The sequence below is a fragment of the Euprymna scolopes genome, chromosome 18, assembly GCF_053919585.1.
Source record: "Euprymna scolopes isolate OS-2025 chromosome 18, ASM5391958v1, whole genome shotgun sequence".
Lineage (NCBI taxonomy): Eukaryota > Metazoa > Mollusca > Cephalopoda > Sepiida > Sepiolidae > Euprymna > Euprymna scolopes.
Genome location: NC_136499.1, coordinates 58,377,114 through 58,394,581, shown reverse-complemented (window position 1 = coordinate 58,394,581; position 17,468 = coordinate 58,377,114).

Below are 17,468 nucleotides of genomic sequence, written 5' to 3'. Positions count from 1 at the left end.
ATGGGTTTAAACAAGTCCTTTCCACAGCAAATATTCTAACTTTAATCTCTGAATGTTATACCGTTCACAAAACAGGAAAGGGTAGAGCGGTAGCCCATGATATATCTAAGGCTTTTGACAGGTATGACACGATGGTCTTGTAAGGAAAATCAAATCATATGGTATCACTGGAATAATACATAACGTAATTAAATCCGTCTTAATTAAGAGAAGAATCCAAGTTGTCCTCGACTGTCGTACATCTTAACAATATGACATAAATGCAGGAGTACCTCAGGGGTCTATCATAGGACCTTTATTATTTCTAATATTCATAAATGACCTCCCTGATAAAATTGTCTCTGAGATGGATATATTTTGCTGATGATACCACGCTCTATAACAGGCACGAGGGGAAAACAAATGAACATACTAGAGGAATACCTCCAATCTGTAGTGGAATGGGAACAAAAATGGATGGTCACATTCAATGCTACCAAGACTAAACTTGTTTCCATCAATAATTACAAGAAACCTCTACCACCAACAGCAATGGCCAAAAACACATTACCTGAAAGTAATTCTTTCAAACTCCTCGGCCTAACGTTCACAGGGAACATGAATTGGAACAAATACATTGAGAGCATTGACAATGTTGCTATAAAGAGCGTGGTGTGTCTGTCTGTCTGTCTGTCTGTCTGTCTGTCTCTCTCTCTCTCTCTCTCTCTCTCTCTCTCTCTCTGCCGTGCTAGAAAGCTACTTACGCCTGAAAGTATCCTGTACCTCTATAAGGCCATCATTGGCCCGTGTATGGAGTACTGTTGTCACATTTGGGCTAGTGCACCTGCTACTAGTCTCTCACTCCTGTAAAGGGTTCAAAAGAGAGTCCCCAACCTGATAGGTCCTGAACTGTCATCTAAGCTTCAGACCCTGTCCCATCGACGAAATGTTGTATCCCTCTGCCTGTTCTACAGGTATTTTAATGGTGAATTCTCTCACGAACTACAAGCACTTGTGCACCGTCGACGAAACCGGACAAGCAGCCAAATCCCACTTCTACACAGTAGAGATCATTAGGTGTAAGAAAACCTTCTACTCCAATATTTTACTTCCCCAGAACTACTAGACTTTGGAAATCCCTTCCGGGATTCTGCTTTCCCAACTGTACTGACATGCAGAAGTTCAAATGTAATAAGAACAGACATCTTGCTGCTCATCTCCCTTCATAAATAATATTCCTGCAACTTACGTCCCCGATAGTAGCTTCCTATTTCAAAGTGACACTGTGCCTTATTTGGGGTGAAAATTGAATTATATATATATATATATATATATATATATATATATATATATATATATATATATATATATATATATATATATATATATATATATCAAATATTCGAGGGTAAAAATTGTTCAGACGAATCTTTTCTTAATTTCTATTGTTTTTTATTGTTTGTGGTTTTCAGTGGGAAATTCTTTTCAGTGGGAAATTCTTTTCAGTGGGAAATTCTTTTCAGTGGGAAATTCCTTTCAGTGGGAAATTCCTTAATTCGGTTGATATATTTTTTTCTGGGTATAACAGTTGTGCGGCTAGAAAATGAAAAATGTCGTCATTAATAAATAATTTTAGCGTCAGGGTCCCCCCCCCAACAAACGGTGCCAATCTGTTTGCGAACAACAACAAAAATAAAAAGTAAAATAAAAAAAAATGCGTAAATATTTATTTGTTTTGTATCAAGTTCACTTTGATGTATCGGTAGATAATGCTGAGTACCTTTTCAACTCAGCGTGACCTGGCGCGTGTGCGTTTGCAGAGGACGTGAGTCGCAGGTGGGCCACAGCTGACATCAATTCATTTGGATCACTTGACTTTTTTTAGTACTTATCGTGAATTGCTTTGCTTTTACCGGTGCCTCGTTTTTATTTTACTGTGACCGAGTGTTATCTTCTAAGTTATGTCGGTTTTGTATTCATTGAACGTTCCGACGATCGATCTGTACCGTTTATGTTTTAAACCATCGGTCCGTACTGGTCTATCGACATATAATTGCGCTATGGTATTAAAAATTAGATGATAAAAAAAAATTATTCTAAAATATTTACTGAGAAAGGTAAGTTTCGTCTACTGCAACGACAGCCATTTTATAAATATCTGTTAGCCATGCAAGAAAAAGAGTTTGGCGCTGCGCACTGATGTTATCAATTTTATTCAATAATCAATGAGACAAAAGAATGTATTTCAATAGAAAATAGGCACGAGAAGAAAATGGACAAATTCAATAAAGAGGGGGGGGTTATAATAATAATAATGTTGCCTCCCGTAATACTTTTTTGGCACGCCAGCTCGTCAAAATGTACGCCACGCGCCAAGTTTTATTCCGTTATAAAAACAACTTTCTACAGAAAAAAAAAACTGATTTTTATCTAGCGAATTAACATAAAATTATATATAAAAAAACACATTTATTATTTTTAAATCCAACAACGGAGTCAATGTTTTCGATGGTAAAACAACACTAAGTTTTTTGATAAATTTTTGTGTGGCTGAATTATTTTTTCTAAAGAATAAAATTTAATAAATTTTATTTTTACAGCAATGTTTAGACATTTACCTATCGAATAAGCATATATATATATATATATATATATATATATATATATATATATATATATATATATATATATATGAAAACACGTTTATTATTTTTTCAAAATCAAAACACAATTTTATAAAACCGATGTCAGTTTCGTTTAAGAAAAAAAAAAAAAAAACAACTTCATCCCCGGAGCATAATTTTGATTGATTTTTTTTTTTATAATAAACGTGTTTTTGTTTTTTTGGGGTTTTTTTGTTTTTTGTTTTTTCATATATAATTTTATGTTTATTCGCTAAATAAAAATGAAAAAAAAAGTTTTTTTTTCTGTAGAAAGTTGTTTTTATGATGGAATGAAATCTGACGCACGGCGTACTTTTTGGCGAGCTGGCATGCTGGCGTGCCAAAGAAGAATTAACCTGTTGCCTCTTTTGCTAGCAGTTGTTGAAATGAAGAGGGGACGCTTTGTCCTTTGATTCGATCAATTTCTTTTTTGAGTCCAGTCCCGCGGTAAATAAAGAGCAGTAAACCTGATAAAAAGGGTTAATTATCAAGTTATCGAAACTATTCCAATAACTAGCTATTGACGTTAAATACTAGATAGGAAGGTATATTATTATAATAATAAAAATTCCACGGTAGTTGAAAGCATCATTACATAAGCAAACAATAGAATGCCTTTCAATAGAATAATTAGTTTAATATTAAATCCGACCAGACCATGAATTAAAAAATAAATATTTTTGTAGACAAATTTGGATAACTGCTCAAGATATATTATTACAAAAAAAAAATAGAAGTAAGACACTTACTGGCGAAAAATAACATTAGTATTTTGATCTTCACCGACCAGATATTAGCTGGAGATAACTAACTTATTATTGTAACCTACACCGACAGAACACTGGCTGGCTATTAATTACTTATGAGCATTGTGATTTGTAGCCACAAGACACTGGCTAGCAATAAATAACTTATGAATATTGTGATCTGTACCCACCAGACACTGACTGGCAATTAGTAACATTGTATTGTGAATCTTGTTTAGCAAAAGAAAGTGTATGTTTGAGAGTCTCTTAACCCTTCGTGCTCGAAGGAGCACTGCATTATTTCATCCGTTCCTGTCTTGAGCAAGAATAATCTGCCGGAGCTCATTTCTCTTCATGACTCGGAACACACACAGTACCTGATCTTACCAAATGGTCACCCATTTTAGTACTGACCGGGCTGAACGTCGCTTAACTTGGGTGATCTAATGAGAACAGGTGTGTTAATGTGATTATGTTGTATAGATATATTCATGTGTAAATGACAATAATTCATTCTACTGTATTCGAAGTAAGCATAGTCGAGACGCTATTAATTACACCCTTTTTTTGGTTTGAAGTACTATAGGTTTGCAAATTCTCGAAATATAATGGAAATGTTAACAACTTGGGGAATTTTTTATTGGTACTTTTCCAGAATTTAACCCGAATCCTCGGGATTTTCCGTCAATTATTTTAGCTTTCTTGAAAAAAATACTGTACTTTCACCTAACAATTTACGGTTACAAACATTCATCTTTTCTTTTGAAAAGAAAACAACGACTTTTGTTGATATAAAATTGCAAAAAAAATAACAATATAAAATGCAACTTTTCTTGAAAAAAAATATATTCAGTAAATATACAGTAGGTTTTTGTTATTTTTTTATTTATTGTACTAGCAGAAGTATTCGCCGTTGACTGGGTTCTAAAACAACCCACAGAAAATGGATTGTGATTGATGAAAGTATGATAGGTTATGAAAAGGAGGGGGTTGTACTCAAAAATTTTACCCTAAGCAAAATATGATGAAAGTAAAGATAATTTTCGCGAAAATATATTTTTATATCAACTTTGTTTCCATTCTTAGCCAAGAGTGACCAACAAAATGATGTTTGCTTACAAAGAGAAAATGTTATATATATATAATAATATAAATATCCAAGAAATAAATGTTACCAATGTCAATAAAAGTTACTTTTACGGTAGAAAAGTTCATTGGTTTGTATTTTTAAGTAGCTTTAAGAAAAAAAAGTTTTTTAATTCACAAACCGGTTTATAAAAAAATCAAAATGGAAGCGACTTTGAAATGGAGAACCCCGTTTTCTATTTGAAGGAGGGGCACCTGAGCACTCTGTGTTAACAATTTAAAAGAGTTCCGTCAACGTAAGGAATATTTATGAACATATTTTAATGTTTTCCGTTATTTTGCGCTTGAGGAATATTCGATTATGGTATGTGTAGTTTATATAAAAATTCATTTAAGTAGTTATCGCCTCAAATTTCATTTTAATTTCGATTCGCTGAAATTATTTCAAATAAAGAGCATTAAAAAATATTTCAAAACAAAAAAACATGAACTGAACTTTTATTGACTATGGTAACATTTATTTCTTGTATATTTATTTTTTCGGGTAGTCGTTTGTTGGCTTTTCTGATGAACACTCTTTCTAAATAATATCGACGAAATATGGAAAAACAAAGAAACGCAAACAGTTTTGAAAAATAATGAAGCTTTACTTACTTCCGAAACAGTAAAATGGGATATTACAAAAGTGAACACGTAATTATTTTAGTTTTTTAAAGCAAAGAATCGATCAATATAAATATGAATAAGAAGAAAATGGCGCCCTTTTCAAGCAGAACAGCTTCGTTTCAGTTTTACAGTATTGAACGGGGTAGTATTGCGCCGTCGGATTCAGGATTGTACTATTGTAATGTAAAGAACACGCAGAAAGGGTTGTAATCAACTGAATTCTAGTACACTGACAAAAAAGCTTAAACAGATATATAAATAAAAATAAAAATGTTATGTAAATGTTTTAAAAAGACACGTAATCACGTGAGCAGAATTTTTTCCTTCTTTTGACACGATAACAAGTAACGTTCTTATTTTTTATTATTTACCTATTTTCGAAAGAGTGCCACGTGCACGTGGCGAAGGAAAAAAACAGAGTTATGCAAAATTTGTGTCGAGAATTGTCTAAAGTTCCGACTTTTTTTTTGCTTTCACTTTAATAAGAACGTGAATTTATGAGGTGAATTTATTCGACACAAAATGATTCAACTCAAAAAAATAAATAAAAGCTAACATGAATTAAGATTAAAGTTAAGGTGTTATTGTGGACCCTCACCCCTTTTAAAAAACATTGTTAAACTTTGTGACATATTTACATTCTCTGGAGGTCAGGCACGAACGAACACCCCATAATTTTATTATACCATATTTCTTCAAACTGAAACATAATTATCAAAGTATTCTTACGCAAATAGATATGAACAGTCTTTGTTAAAGTTTGTGCCATATTTCCATGGAGTACAGGCGCGAACGCAGACCCCACAATTTTATTATACCATCCTTACAAACATACTTATCAAAGTATTTTTATGTACATCTATATCAAAAACCCTTGTAAACGCTTTTTTTTCATTTTTTATTTCAATACTTTGGGGGCCTGGCGCGAACGCAGACCCCACAATTTTTATAAACCACCATTCTAACAGATCAAACATACCCATTCCTGATCCTCGATACATCTTCTATCATTATATGTAATCAGTTTTTTAAAATAGTCAACCATATAGGAGCCTATTCGTGACCACGCACGCGCGTGTGTGTGTGCGCGCGTGTGCGCTCAACTTTATATTATAGATTTCTTTTTTTTTTTTTTTTTAAATTCGTTTGTGTCTGATATTTTGCTCCGCTTAATCCGGTGACTGCCAGTCGAGCCCGAACTCTAACTAACGGAAAATCCCGAGGATATGGGTCGACTTCTGCAAAAGTGCCTTATTATTAGTCAACTTTCACCTGTATACGATGGAATAGTGTTGCTATATCTGGAGAGGGTACTTTTTCATTCCTTGAAAAAACCGGCTTCTATATCTAGCGAGCGAGAACTTTTTCGCCTTACTACTTCCTCTTTCTCACAGAATAGACGTTGCGAGTCTATCTATGCTCTACCGTTATTTTCATGATAAATGCTCGACTAAGCTTATACCTACGCCCACTCATTCGTAACAAACAGTTGTTTAGCCACAATAACTGTCAACAATTTCCTTTGCTCTCTACCTGTGCCAAAAAACTAGATGCAAATTCAATAAGCAAAGTTTCTTTCCAAAAGCTATCAATATGCGGAACACAATACCGCGAGGCTGTTTCCTAGAGGACTATAACAGTCGTTTTCAAGTCTAATGCAAACAAGTTCTTGTTGAAGCGTCCCCTTAAATAATTACTCTGTGCACAAGTTCCACTATTATCGATAATCACAGTGTTATTTCACCGGCCACCTTACACTTATGAACCCTTACTTTCAAGTGGGCTTGGTTGTTTTGTTAAGCAGTGACCTACCTAGTAAAAAGTATTTAAGAATTGTATCTATCAACCAGAGTTAAAGGCACTAATAAATATTAATAAATGAATGGAATTGTTCAAAACATTCACCTTAAACATTAGATACATGGTTTAACCTTAACCGTAATCTTAATACTGATACTATATCAGCGAATACCGTTATTTCAATAACGGGCGAGCAGTATTCATTCTGATGGATATCATTACGATCTATTGAATCTGCTATGCTGCTTCGAACTCTGCTCAATCTGTTAGGGTCATTAATACACAAATACTTTTGATGAGGATATGAACCTATAATTCTCCTGTTCCGATATTGGTAAATCTATATATATATATATATAAATGTAACTCTTGGTTCGTTCGCAATTAATAGTCTAAAAAACCACGGATGGCTTCCACGTTTTGGTATAATATGTTTACTATATCCATGTGTGTTTTTATATATTTCTTTTTAATTATAACATTATACTTACTTTTTCTATGATAAATAGGTGGGTTTCTTTGTACCGATAGGCCATTTTTTTTTTATTTAGGGACAATTATTTATTACCGCTTCCTGTCACGTGACCAGTGTTTCTAATTTAGCGGTTTTCCTGCTAGATCTGGAGATTTCATTTGCAATCTAGCGGGAAATTCTAGAAAGTCTGGAGATATTTCGCACCCACACACCCGCAAGCGCTTGAAAATACTTTAAAACATAAAATAAATTCATTCATGTAAGTAAAAAAAAGTAGCATTTATTGCCTTTGGTTACAATTATCTATTGATTATTTGTTTTGTTTTTCACCTTTTTTCGGCTAACCATTCTTAAATCTCGCTATAAAATCGATTTTTCCAAGTAAATTTTAGGTGGGGGGGCATTCCAACCTTTGAAGTTTAGTTTAAAATACGAAATTTAGAAGTATTTAGTTGAAAATTGTAAAAAGCAAGAAACAACAGCAAAAAAAAAATTATATCAATACAGTAGAATTTAATTATCTACCAACCTTAATATTTTTAACATGCTAAAACAAAGCTTTTTTGTTTTTTTTTCTAATTTCAAAATATGTTGCACCATTATTGTGATGTTTAATTTGCAGTATATTTCAATTTAACTTTTATTATAAAAGGTTTGAGTTTATGATTTGTTTCCTGCGAAAAAAAATACCCTCTCTGAAAAAATAGGTAAAACTAGCTGATAAAATACGGGAGCTAACCGCTTCAATATAATTCCAGAAAAAATTTGTGAGAAAACACGGAACATTTTGTATATTGAATATACTATATTTATAATTTTTTATGGTAGGAAGTGAAAATAGGCAGTTTTTTTTGGGGGGGGAGGGGGGATTGGCGATTTTTGAAAATTTCAGATGATAAAAGTTAAAAATCTAGCGATTTTCTGGACATTTCTTTCTCCTGATCTCGCGGGTTTTTTTTAAATCTCAGTTGCCAACACTGCATCACTAAAAAAAACACTACAGGCTCAATGTAAACAGAATGTGTTTACAATATCGGTAAATTTTCAATGGGTTTAATCACATGATTATTGATAAATTAACCACACGTGGTCACTTTCCTATTAAATATTCATCGAAAAATGTTAGGTACAGACAAAATGAATGCCGACGCTCAAAGTGTATAAACATTTTGACCCCTCCCTTTACTTAAAAATTCACCAAAAATCAGGAAATTAACCAATTTTAATGAAAATTGCAGTATTTATCAAATAATGATCGCAGAATATAATGAACTAATTATTTTTACTTAACTCTTAGTGAAAATGTTTTATTTTGTTCAGTAGTAAATAAAAAACTCAAGAATTTATTTTTGCTTTTTTTATATAAATAAAGCATCGTAATTTGTAACAATAAAACCTAATTTTTACAGTAACATTACGAAAAAAGCCCCTAAAGTCCGTATTAATGAATTCGATATAACTCGAATAAAAATTAATTCTCGCATACTATTCAGGAAATTAAAGATTCAATTAGATTCCTATTTCAGTCACCTACATTATTTAGGGTGAAATGAGTTTAGGAATTAATAGCCAAACTTAAATTTATTTTTTGCTTAAAAAAATAGCATTAATACAGTAAGTTAGGTAAAATTTGCATAGAATACTCTGCTTTATGGTTGTTGTAAAAATGGAACGGAAATTTGAATTTTGTTGCCTTTTAAATTCGGTACATTGATACATTACGTCCAACTGGTCGTTCACATTCGACACATCAACTTTTATAGCTTTTCAGGTATGCTGGCAATGTTAGGGGTGTCTATTCCGAAAGCCGTTCTTAACATGGGTAGATTGGTAAGTGTGTCAGAAATTTCGTGAAAAATAGTGAATAATTCCACCCCGTTTTTCCAAGTTTATAACTCCTCGAAAAATGTAACTCAAACCCTAATTTTTTTTCAATTAAGGGAACAAGGACCAAGGTTTCATTAAAAAAAAAACAAAAAAAAACAAACAGCGTGTTTTTTAAAAAAAAAAAGGTTTTAGACTTCGGACTTTACAGGTAAAATTCTAAAAAACACTACTTTTTTGTTTTAAATTTGAATATTATTTATTGACCTTTTCTCTTCAATTTGTGATATATAACACTTTGGTGAGTAAATTATTTACTTTTTAATAGACATTTCAAAATGGGAGGCGTGAATTATTCGACCTCCTGTCTTTCCAAGCTTATAACTCCTCGAAAAATGTCATTCAAGCCCTAATTTTTTTTTAATTAAAGGAGCAAGGACCAAGGTTTCATAAAAAATCAAAAACAAAAGAAAAAACAAACAACGTGGTTTTTAAAAAACAGGTTTAAACTTAGAACTTTACAGGTAAATTTCTAAAAAACACTACTTTTTTGTTTTAAATTTGAATATATTACTTATTTACCATTATTATTATTCAATTTGTGATATATAAAACTTTGGTACATAAATTAATTATTTACTTTTTAATAGACACTTGAAAATGGGGGGGCGTGAATTAAAAAAAACGTTTGTCTAAAATAGTATATTCGGTTTATTGGAAAGGGCATAAAATTTCACATTGACCCTGAAAATATCGTAAAAATAGAATCAAATTTTGATAGATTTTTAAAGCTTAAAAATTGAAAAATATTGAGTTCGTAAAATTCATTAGATTTTTAAAAAATAAAAAAAAATATTTCTATTACTTTTATACATATATATGTACGACCAAATTATTCCCGATCATTGTACAATTGACTGCTACTGTTGTTTGTCATAAAGTGTAAAGTTGCCTGACTCATCTAGCCAAAACCACTATCAACAATTTCCCACACTCTTTATCTGTGCCTAAATCTAAACGTAGATTCCATGAACAGGGCTTTTTTCTTAGAACTGCACGCTTATGGAACTCTCTTCCGTTTGCCTGCTTTCTAGCTGACTACAATATGATTGTCTTCAAGTCCAATGTAAACAGGTTCTTGATGAATTGTCCCCGTAAGTAACCCAATTTACAAAATTTCCACTACTTGTGATTACTACGCTATTATCAGATTGACTAATGTATATCCATTAACCCTTATCCTCGAGTAGTCTCCGGGCCTTGATAAGTGGTGATTGCTGTATAAAAAAAAAAAAACAGCAGCAGCCGCATCGGACAAATAGTCGTACCGGGTTTTGATCGTACATAAGCGGGTTTACTAAAATTGTACGACTAATTATGTACGATTATTTGCTCCTGCTGTTGTTTTGCTATTAAACAACATTTACATGAACTTGCTACTGGGTTTGTCAGCGAAAAAGATCGTATAAATCAGTTGTATTATTAAAATAAACGATAAAATGAATTTACTCATAAATTTCAATGGAGGTTCTTTTTTGCAAATATAATTTTAGATTCATATAAAAAGCATTCAAATTTTTTTTAATATTATTTTTTTTTCCAATTCTATGTGCTACTTTAATCCGTTCTTTTTTTTTTTTTCGTTAATAAACTTTGTAAAAAAATAAACAAGTTTATTTTAGATTAATCGTGCTTTGGTCTTACTAATTATGCACTAATAAAAATTAAACACAATTTTATGTACGTTTATTAAATCGTTAAAATATGAGATAATTATTTAGCACACTGTATTAGAAAATAGTTTCAGTTGTTAAGGGGTTAATTAGTCAAATCAACTTCGACACGAGTGACTTACTCCGTTCGTCAGCGCAAAAGAAATATGGACAAAATATGGCCAATAAAACGAATTTACTCAAGTTTCGGTCGAGGTTATTTTGGGAAATATACCGTTTTAGTTTCATACGTTAAGATATTTTCAAAAAATAAACTATTTTTTAATATTCTCTCTTAAGGCAGAAAGTAAACAAGATAGAAATATAACTATTAGGTTGGTGCAAAAATAATGTCGTTTTTTGATGTATAACTTCAAATGAAAAAACTACATCATTTTTGCACCAACTTAATATTTATGTGTTGTGAGATATTTCAAATTTTGTTATAAATTTTCGTTTCAAAGTTTTAGAATATAGTTTATGTTAAAAAAATCAAAGTTAAAGAAAAAAGTCACTTGGGTTTATTTAAGTTTTAGTTAGAACCTTTTTACTCCAGTTTAATTTAAAAAAAAAAAAAAAAAGCAGTACTCGACAGTATAAATTTAAATAATGTTTGAGAAAACTTTAAAAAATGATTTCATTTGTTTTGTCTCTTTTTGCTTTGTTTATTTATTTATTTTTTTGTCAATGTGCACTGCTTGTCCAACCTGCAAAAGGTGTTTATTTAATTCTTGACATGGGGAAGTTAGGGGTGTTTATTCCGAAAACCGTTCTTAACATTGGAGGTTGGGGGATGGTAATTCCGAAATGCATTTTCTTATTTTCAACCTCCCTACGAGTTTCGGAATACACACCCTCTGTAGGTTGGACAAACAACACATATTGACTTTTTATTTTTATTTATTTATTTTTTATTTTTTTGAGAAATGAATCAGAGTCGCGTTATCATAAAACGGACATTATTCAATATTATTTAAAGAAAAAAAAGAAAAGAAAAAAGCTTAATAAAATATATTTAAATAAAAATAGTTAAAAATAAAATAAGTTTTAAAAAGTTATTTACTTGCCTCCCCACGAGAGCAGTTAGACATTAATTTTTTAGATGAGAGGAAAACTAGTTCCCCCAAAAGAGGCACACGGGATTGTAAAACATTGCTACAGTCTTCGGGGATTTATTCTGTTTTTTAAAAAGATTTTCTAGTGTTACATTGCTATTTTGTTACAAAATTTAAATTAAAAAATGGTCATTTGTAAAATTTAATTTGAAAAAAAAACTCTCGGCTGAAATCCGTTTTATTTTTATTTCAATAATAAAGAAATATACTTGTTTATTTTATTTTATTTATTTATTTTATTTTATTTATTTAATTATTTTATTTATTTATTTTATTTTATTTTATTTATTTATTTTATTTTATTTATTTATTTTATTTATTTTATTTATTTATTTTATTTATTTAATTATTTTATTTATTTATTTTATTTTATTTATTTTATTTTATTTATTTATTTTATATATTTTATTTATTTATTTTATTTATTTAATTATTTTATTCATTTATTTCATTTTATTTATTTTATTTTATTTAGTTATTTTATTTTATTTATTTAATTATTCTATTTATTTATTTTATTTTATTTTATTTATTCATTTTATTTATTTTATATATTTTATTTATTTATTTTATTTTATTTATTTAATTATTTTATTTATTTATTTATTTTATTTTATTTATTTTATATATTTTATTTATTTATTTTATTTATTTAATTATTTTATTTTATTTATTTAATTATTTTATTTTATTTATTTTATTTTATTTATTTATTTATTTTATTTATTTATTTATTTTATTTATTTATTTTACAAAGATTAACAATATTTTTAAAAAGTGCCAAAAATAATGGCGACTCTGACTAAAGTGTTATTGCTCAAATTGAATAATTATAATTTGATTGTTTATTACAAGATTGTTTTACGCGGACGAACTCAGTCGATTGCCTGCGTCGAAGTTGTTTTAATCAGCAGCAGAAGCAATTTAGTCGTACAATGATCGTACATCATTTTTAGTCGTACATATTTTGTAAAACCCGACATCAATGAAAGACAGGTGATTGGCCGATAGTTATCAACCGCAGTTCCCTTTGAAGTATCATTTTGGTAGCACACTCTTCGTTCATACGTGTTCCATAAAGAAATTATATCTCCTGTCAAAATTCCGCCAATTCGAGATAAAATCCTTTTATGTAAGTGGGCAAGGGTTTTTATCCAATATCTCTGAACATGATCAGATTCGGGCGTGTTCTAATTTAGAATTTTCGTACCATTTTTCTTTTTAAATCCTCCCATAGTATTTCTCATCATTAAACGGGTATTCTTATTAACTCTTTTCCTCGAGTAATATTTTGCCTTGGTAAATATAAATTTATTAGTATTAAAATGTTTATATTATCCGTTTTTTTAATTAGGACACTGAGCTTTGTCTATATATTTCTGATATTGCTTTCGTCAAAAGAAAGATTATTTATTTTTTAAATGCAAAAGAACCTGTTTCGAATTACGAAGCCCGTTTTTTTTTTTTCATTTCTCAACTACGCAACCCAATTACCTAGTTTTTATTTTATTTTATCTTTTAGTTTATCCTGCTGACGTTTGTTTGTCCTGAAAGATTTGTTTCGGTTAAACAAATTCCGTTTGCATCGCCATCTTGATAAAGGCGAAGAAAGACAAGATGTAAAAAAAAAAGAAAAGAGATGAGATTCTATGTTTCAACACTGTTCGAAAGTCGAAAAGATTTTTGAGAAAAAATAAAATGACGTCTAAACCTTCTGAATAATGCATGCAATTTAATTTCTTTTAAAATCTGTTGGCTCTATATCAAATCTTGACTTGTATCAAGTTATATAATTTTAAAGAATGGTCTGTGCGCGCGTACGAGATTCGGTAATATGTTTATACTTGGTTCTAAATAGTCCTAAACTATTGAACTTATGAATTACAGAAGATAAATCATAGGCAACTGGATGAAGAATATGGACACACACACACACGCACACGCACACGCACACGCACACGCACACACATCTATATATGGATATATATATATATATGTATATATATGTATGCATATATATATGTATATATATGTATCTGTATATATATATATATATATTTTTTTTTTTTACATTTTCACTCCAAACAAGGCACATTGCCACTTTGGTGTAGGGAGCTACTATCAGGGGAAACATCTACTGGGGTACTATGTAGGGATTAGGGCAGCGAGATGTTGGTTCACGTTGCACTTGAACTTATGCATGTCAGTACAGTTGGGGAAGCGGTGACCTGGAATGGAATTCCAAAGTCTAGCAGTTCTGGGGAAGAAACTACTGGAGTAGAAAGATCTTTTACATCTAGGGATCTCTACAGTGTGGGGGTGGGATTTTGCAGCTTGTCGGGTCTGTCGAGGGTGTTCACGTCGTGGGGGCACAAGTGCTTGCAGTTCTTCAGAGCATTCACCATTATAATACTTGTAGAACAGGCAGTGGGATGCAACGTTTCGACGATGGGACAGAGGCTGAAGTTTAGATGCCAGTTTAGGGCCTATCAGATTTGCGACTCTCTTTTGAACCCTGTCAAGGAGCGAGAGACTAGTAGCCGATGCACGGCCCAAATATGACAGCAATACTCCATACATGGGCGAATAGTGGCCTTATAGAGGTACAGGATACTTTCGGGTGTTAAAAGTTTTCTAGCACGGTAGAGAGAGCCCACCTTCCTTGCAGCGGCCCTGGCAATGCCCTCGATGTAATTGTTCCAACTCATGTTTCCTGTGAACGTTAGGCCGTATATGTATATGTATATATATGTCTATGTATACGTATATGTATATATATATGTCTATGTATACGTATATGAATATATATGTTTATGTATATATATATATATGTTTATGTATACATATGTTTATGTATATGTATATATGTATGTTTATGTATATGTATATATATGTTTATGTATATATATATATGTTTATGTACATGTATATGTATATGTGTATGTATATATTTATATGTATATATATGTGTATGTATATATATATATATATATATATATATATGCCATTAATCCTACACTTATCCAAACAAATGCAATATAGGAATTCTCCTGTTCAGTCAGAGAATGATTCCGAACCAATCTTAGAATTCATATCGTACATATATTGGTCATACAACAACAATCTCTCCAGAGGTTTCACATATCACTTATAAGAAACTACAATTAAACGCCATATTACTTCGGATAATAAAAATACTAATGTCAACCGACATAAGGAATATATGAACCAGTAACATTAAAATAAAATACCGAAATAATTACACACAGAGATTAAAATTACTACGAGAAGCAATATTGATTTAAAAAAACTACAGCCCAACATTAACCAAATTTGTATACAAGTACTAATATTTTAATACAAGTGCTAATATTTTAAACCTATTTAACAATTAATATATATATATATATATATATATATATATATATATATATATATATATATATGAACAAATGATTAATAAAACATGTTAAAAGATATCTTGAAAAAGAGTTAAAAACATATTTAATTTTAAAAAGGAAGCACAAGATAAGTGGATAGTCCTTAATCCGCGGAGTTTCGAAGAAATACTCTCCTTCTCATCAAAGGGCAGGAATTAGCAAAATGCGGGATCGGATTTTGCATGTAAAAGTATTTAGTGAAACTACAAGTAAGTCACAGATCTTACTTGGTTAAAAAGAAGGGTGAGGTAAGGGGAGTAGGAGGTAAAAGAAAAATGATAAAAAGATTTCACACGAATGGATAGTCCGGTGAAGGGTGAAAAATCCAAGAATGGTAAAATGCAAACACGGTAGAATTAAAAATTTCCAATCCAACAGGTAAGTTCCAAATGGTCCAAAATGATCCAATTATAAGCTCTATTTCTTTTTCGGTTTTATTGAGCTTTTACATACGATTGAGATTACTTTACTTGTAAATATTAACTCTTTAATATTTTTAATATATTTTAAGTTTACCATTTTGATTACCTTGGTAAACTTTTAGTAATTTTTATTGCTTATATATATATATATATATATATATATATATATATATATATATATATATATATATATATATATATATATATATATATATATATATATAATAAAAATTACAATTAAATTTACCAAAATGATCCAAGATGGTAAAATTAAAGTATATTATAAACATTAAAGAATTAATATTTATAAAATTATCTCAACCAGATTTAACATGTTTTATTAACTATTTGCTCGTGTATATATATATATATATATATATATATATATATATATATATATATATATATATATATATATACATATGCACTTACAGTAATAAAAATAAGATCTGACAAACCCGTTTTTTCTCCTTCCCTGTCTGAGAAACTACTTAGTTAAACTAAATAAATGAATAGAATAAAACATATATAAAGAGAAAATCAAGATAAAATAAATTAACTACTAAAAATCCTCTTCAACAACAACAAAATTGCTCCTGCTGACGATCACAGATCGCCCGAGGAAAAATGGCCGACACAAAATCACTCAGCTGCATATTACACAATTTACTAACTGAAACGAAATGAAATATAAATATATATATATATATATATATATATATATATATATATACGAGCAAACAGTTAATAAAACATGTTAAAAAAACACGTTGAAATGAGTTAAAAACATATTAAATCTGAAAAGGAAACACTAGATAAGTGGATAATCCTCAATCCGCGGAGTTTCGAAGAAATACTTTCCTTCTCATCAGAGTGTAGGAATTAGCCAAATGCGGGATCGGATTTTGCATGCAAAAGTATTTGATGAAACAACAAGTAAGTCAAAGATCTTACTTGATAACAAAAATGTGAATCAGAAGGAATATTAAGAAAAGGGTGATTACACATGAATGGATAGTCTGTTGGAAGATAAATAATCCAGTGACGGAAAAATCAAAATATATAACTTAAAGAAAGTTAATTGAATTTCCATTTGCACAAGTAAAATCCATGGAAATCCCGTAATTGGAAGAAGATGGTCCATGATAATCCAAAGGCAGAAATCCATGGAATAATGCACAAAAATTTGTACAAGGAAAAAAGGAAAAAATTCCAATAATATTAATAAAAGAAAAATAAGATATGCTTTTCACTCTACTGCCGAGATATAAATATAAATAAGAAAGATCAGGGATGGAAAAGAGGAGAAAAAATGGTGATAGAATTAAATATAAAATAGAGAAACAAATTTCAAAATGACCCAGACAGGAAATGTTAAAGGCGCGAAAAAAATATATAGGGCAAAATAATATAGGTCAACTGAAATGTACAGGTCATAAATATATGAATATATATATATATATATATATATATGTGTGTGTGTGTGTGTGTGTGTGTGTGTGTGTGTGTGTGTGTGTGTGTGTGTGTGTGTGTGTGTGTG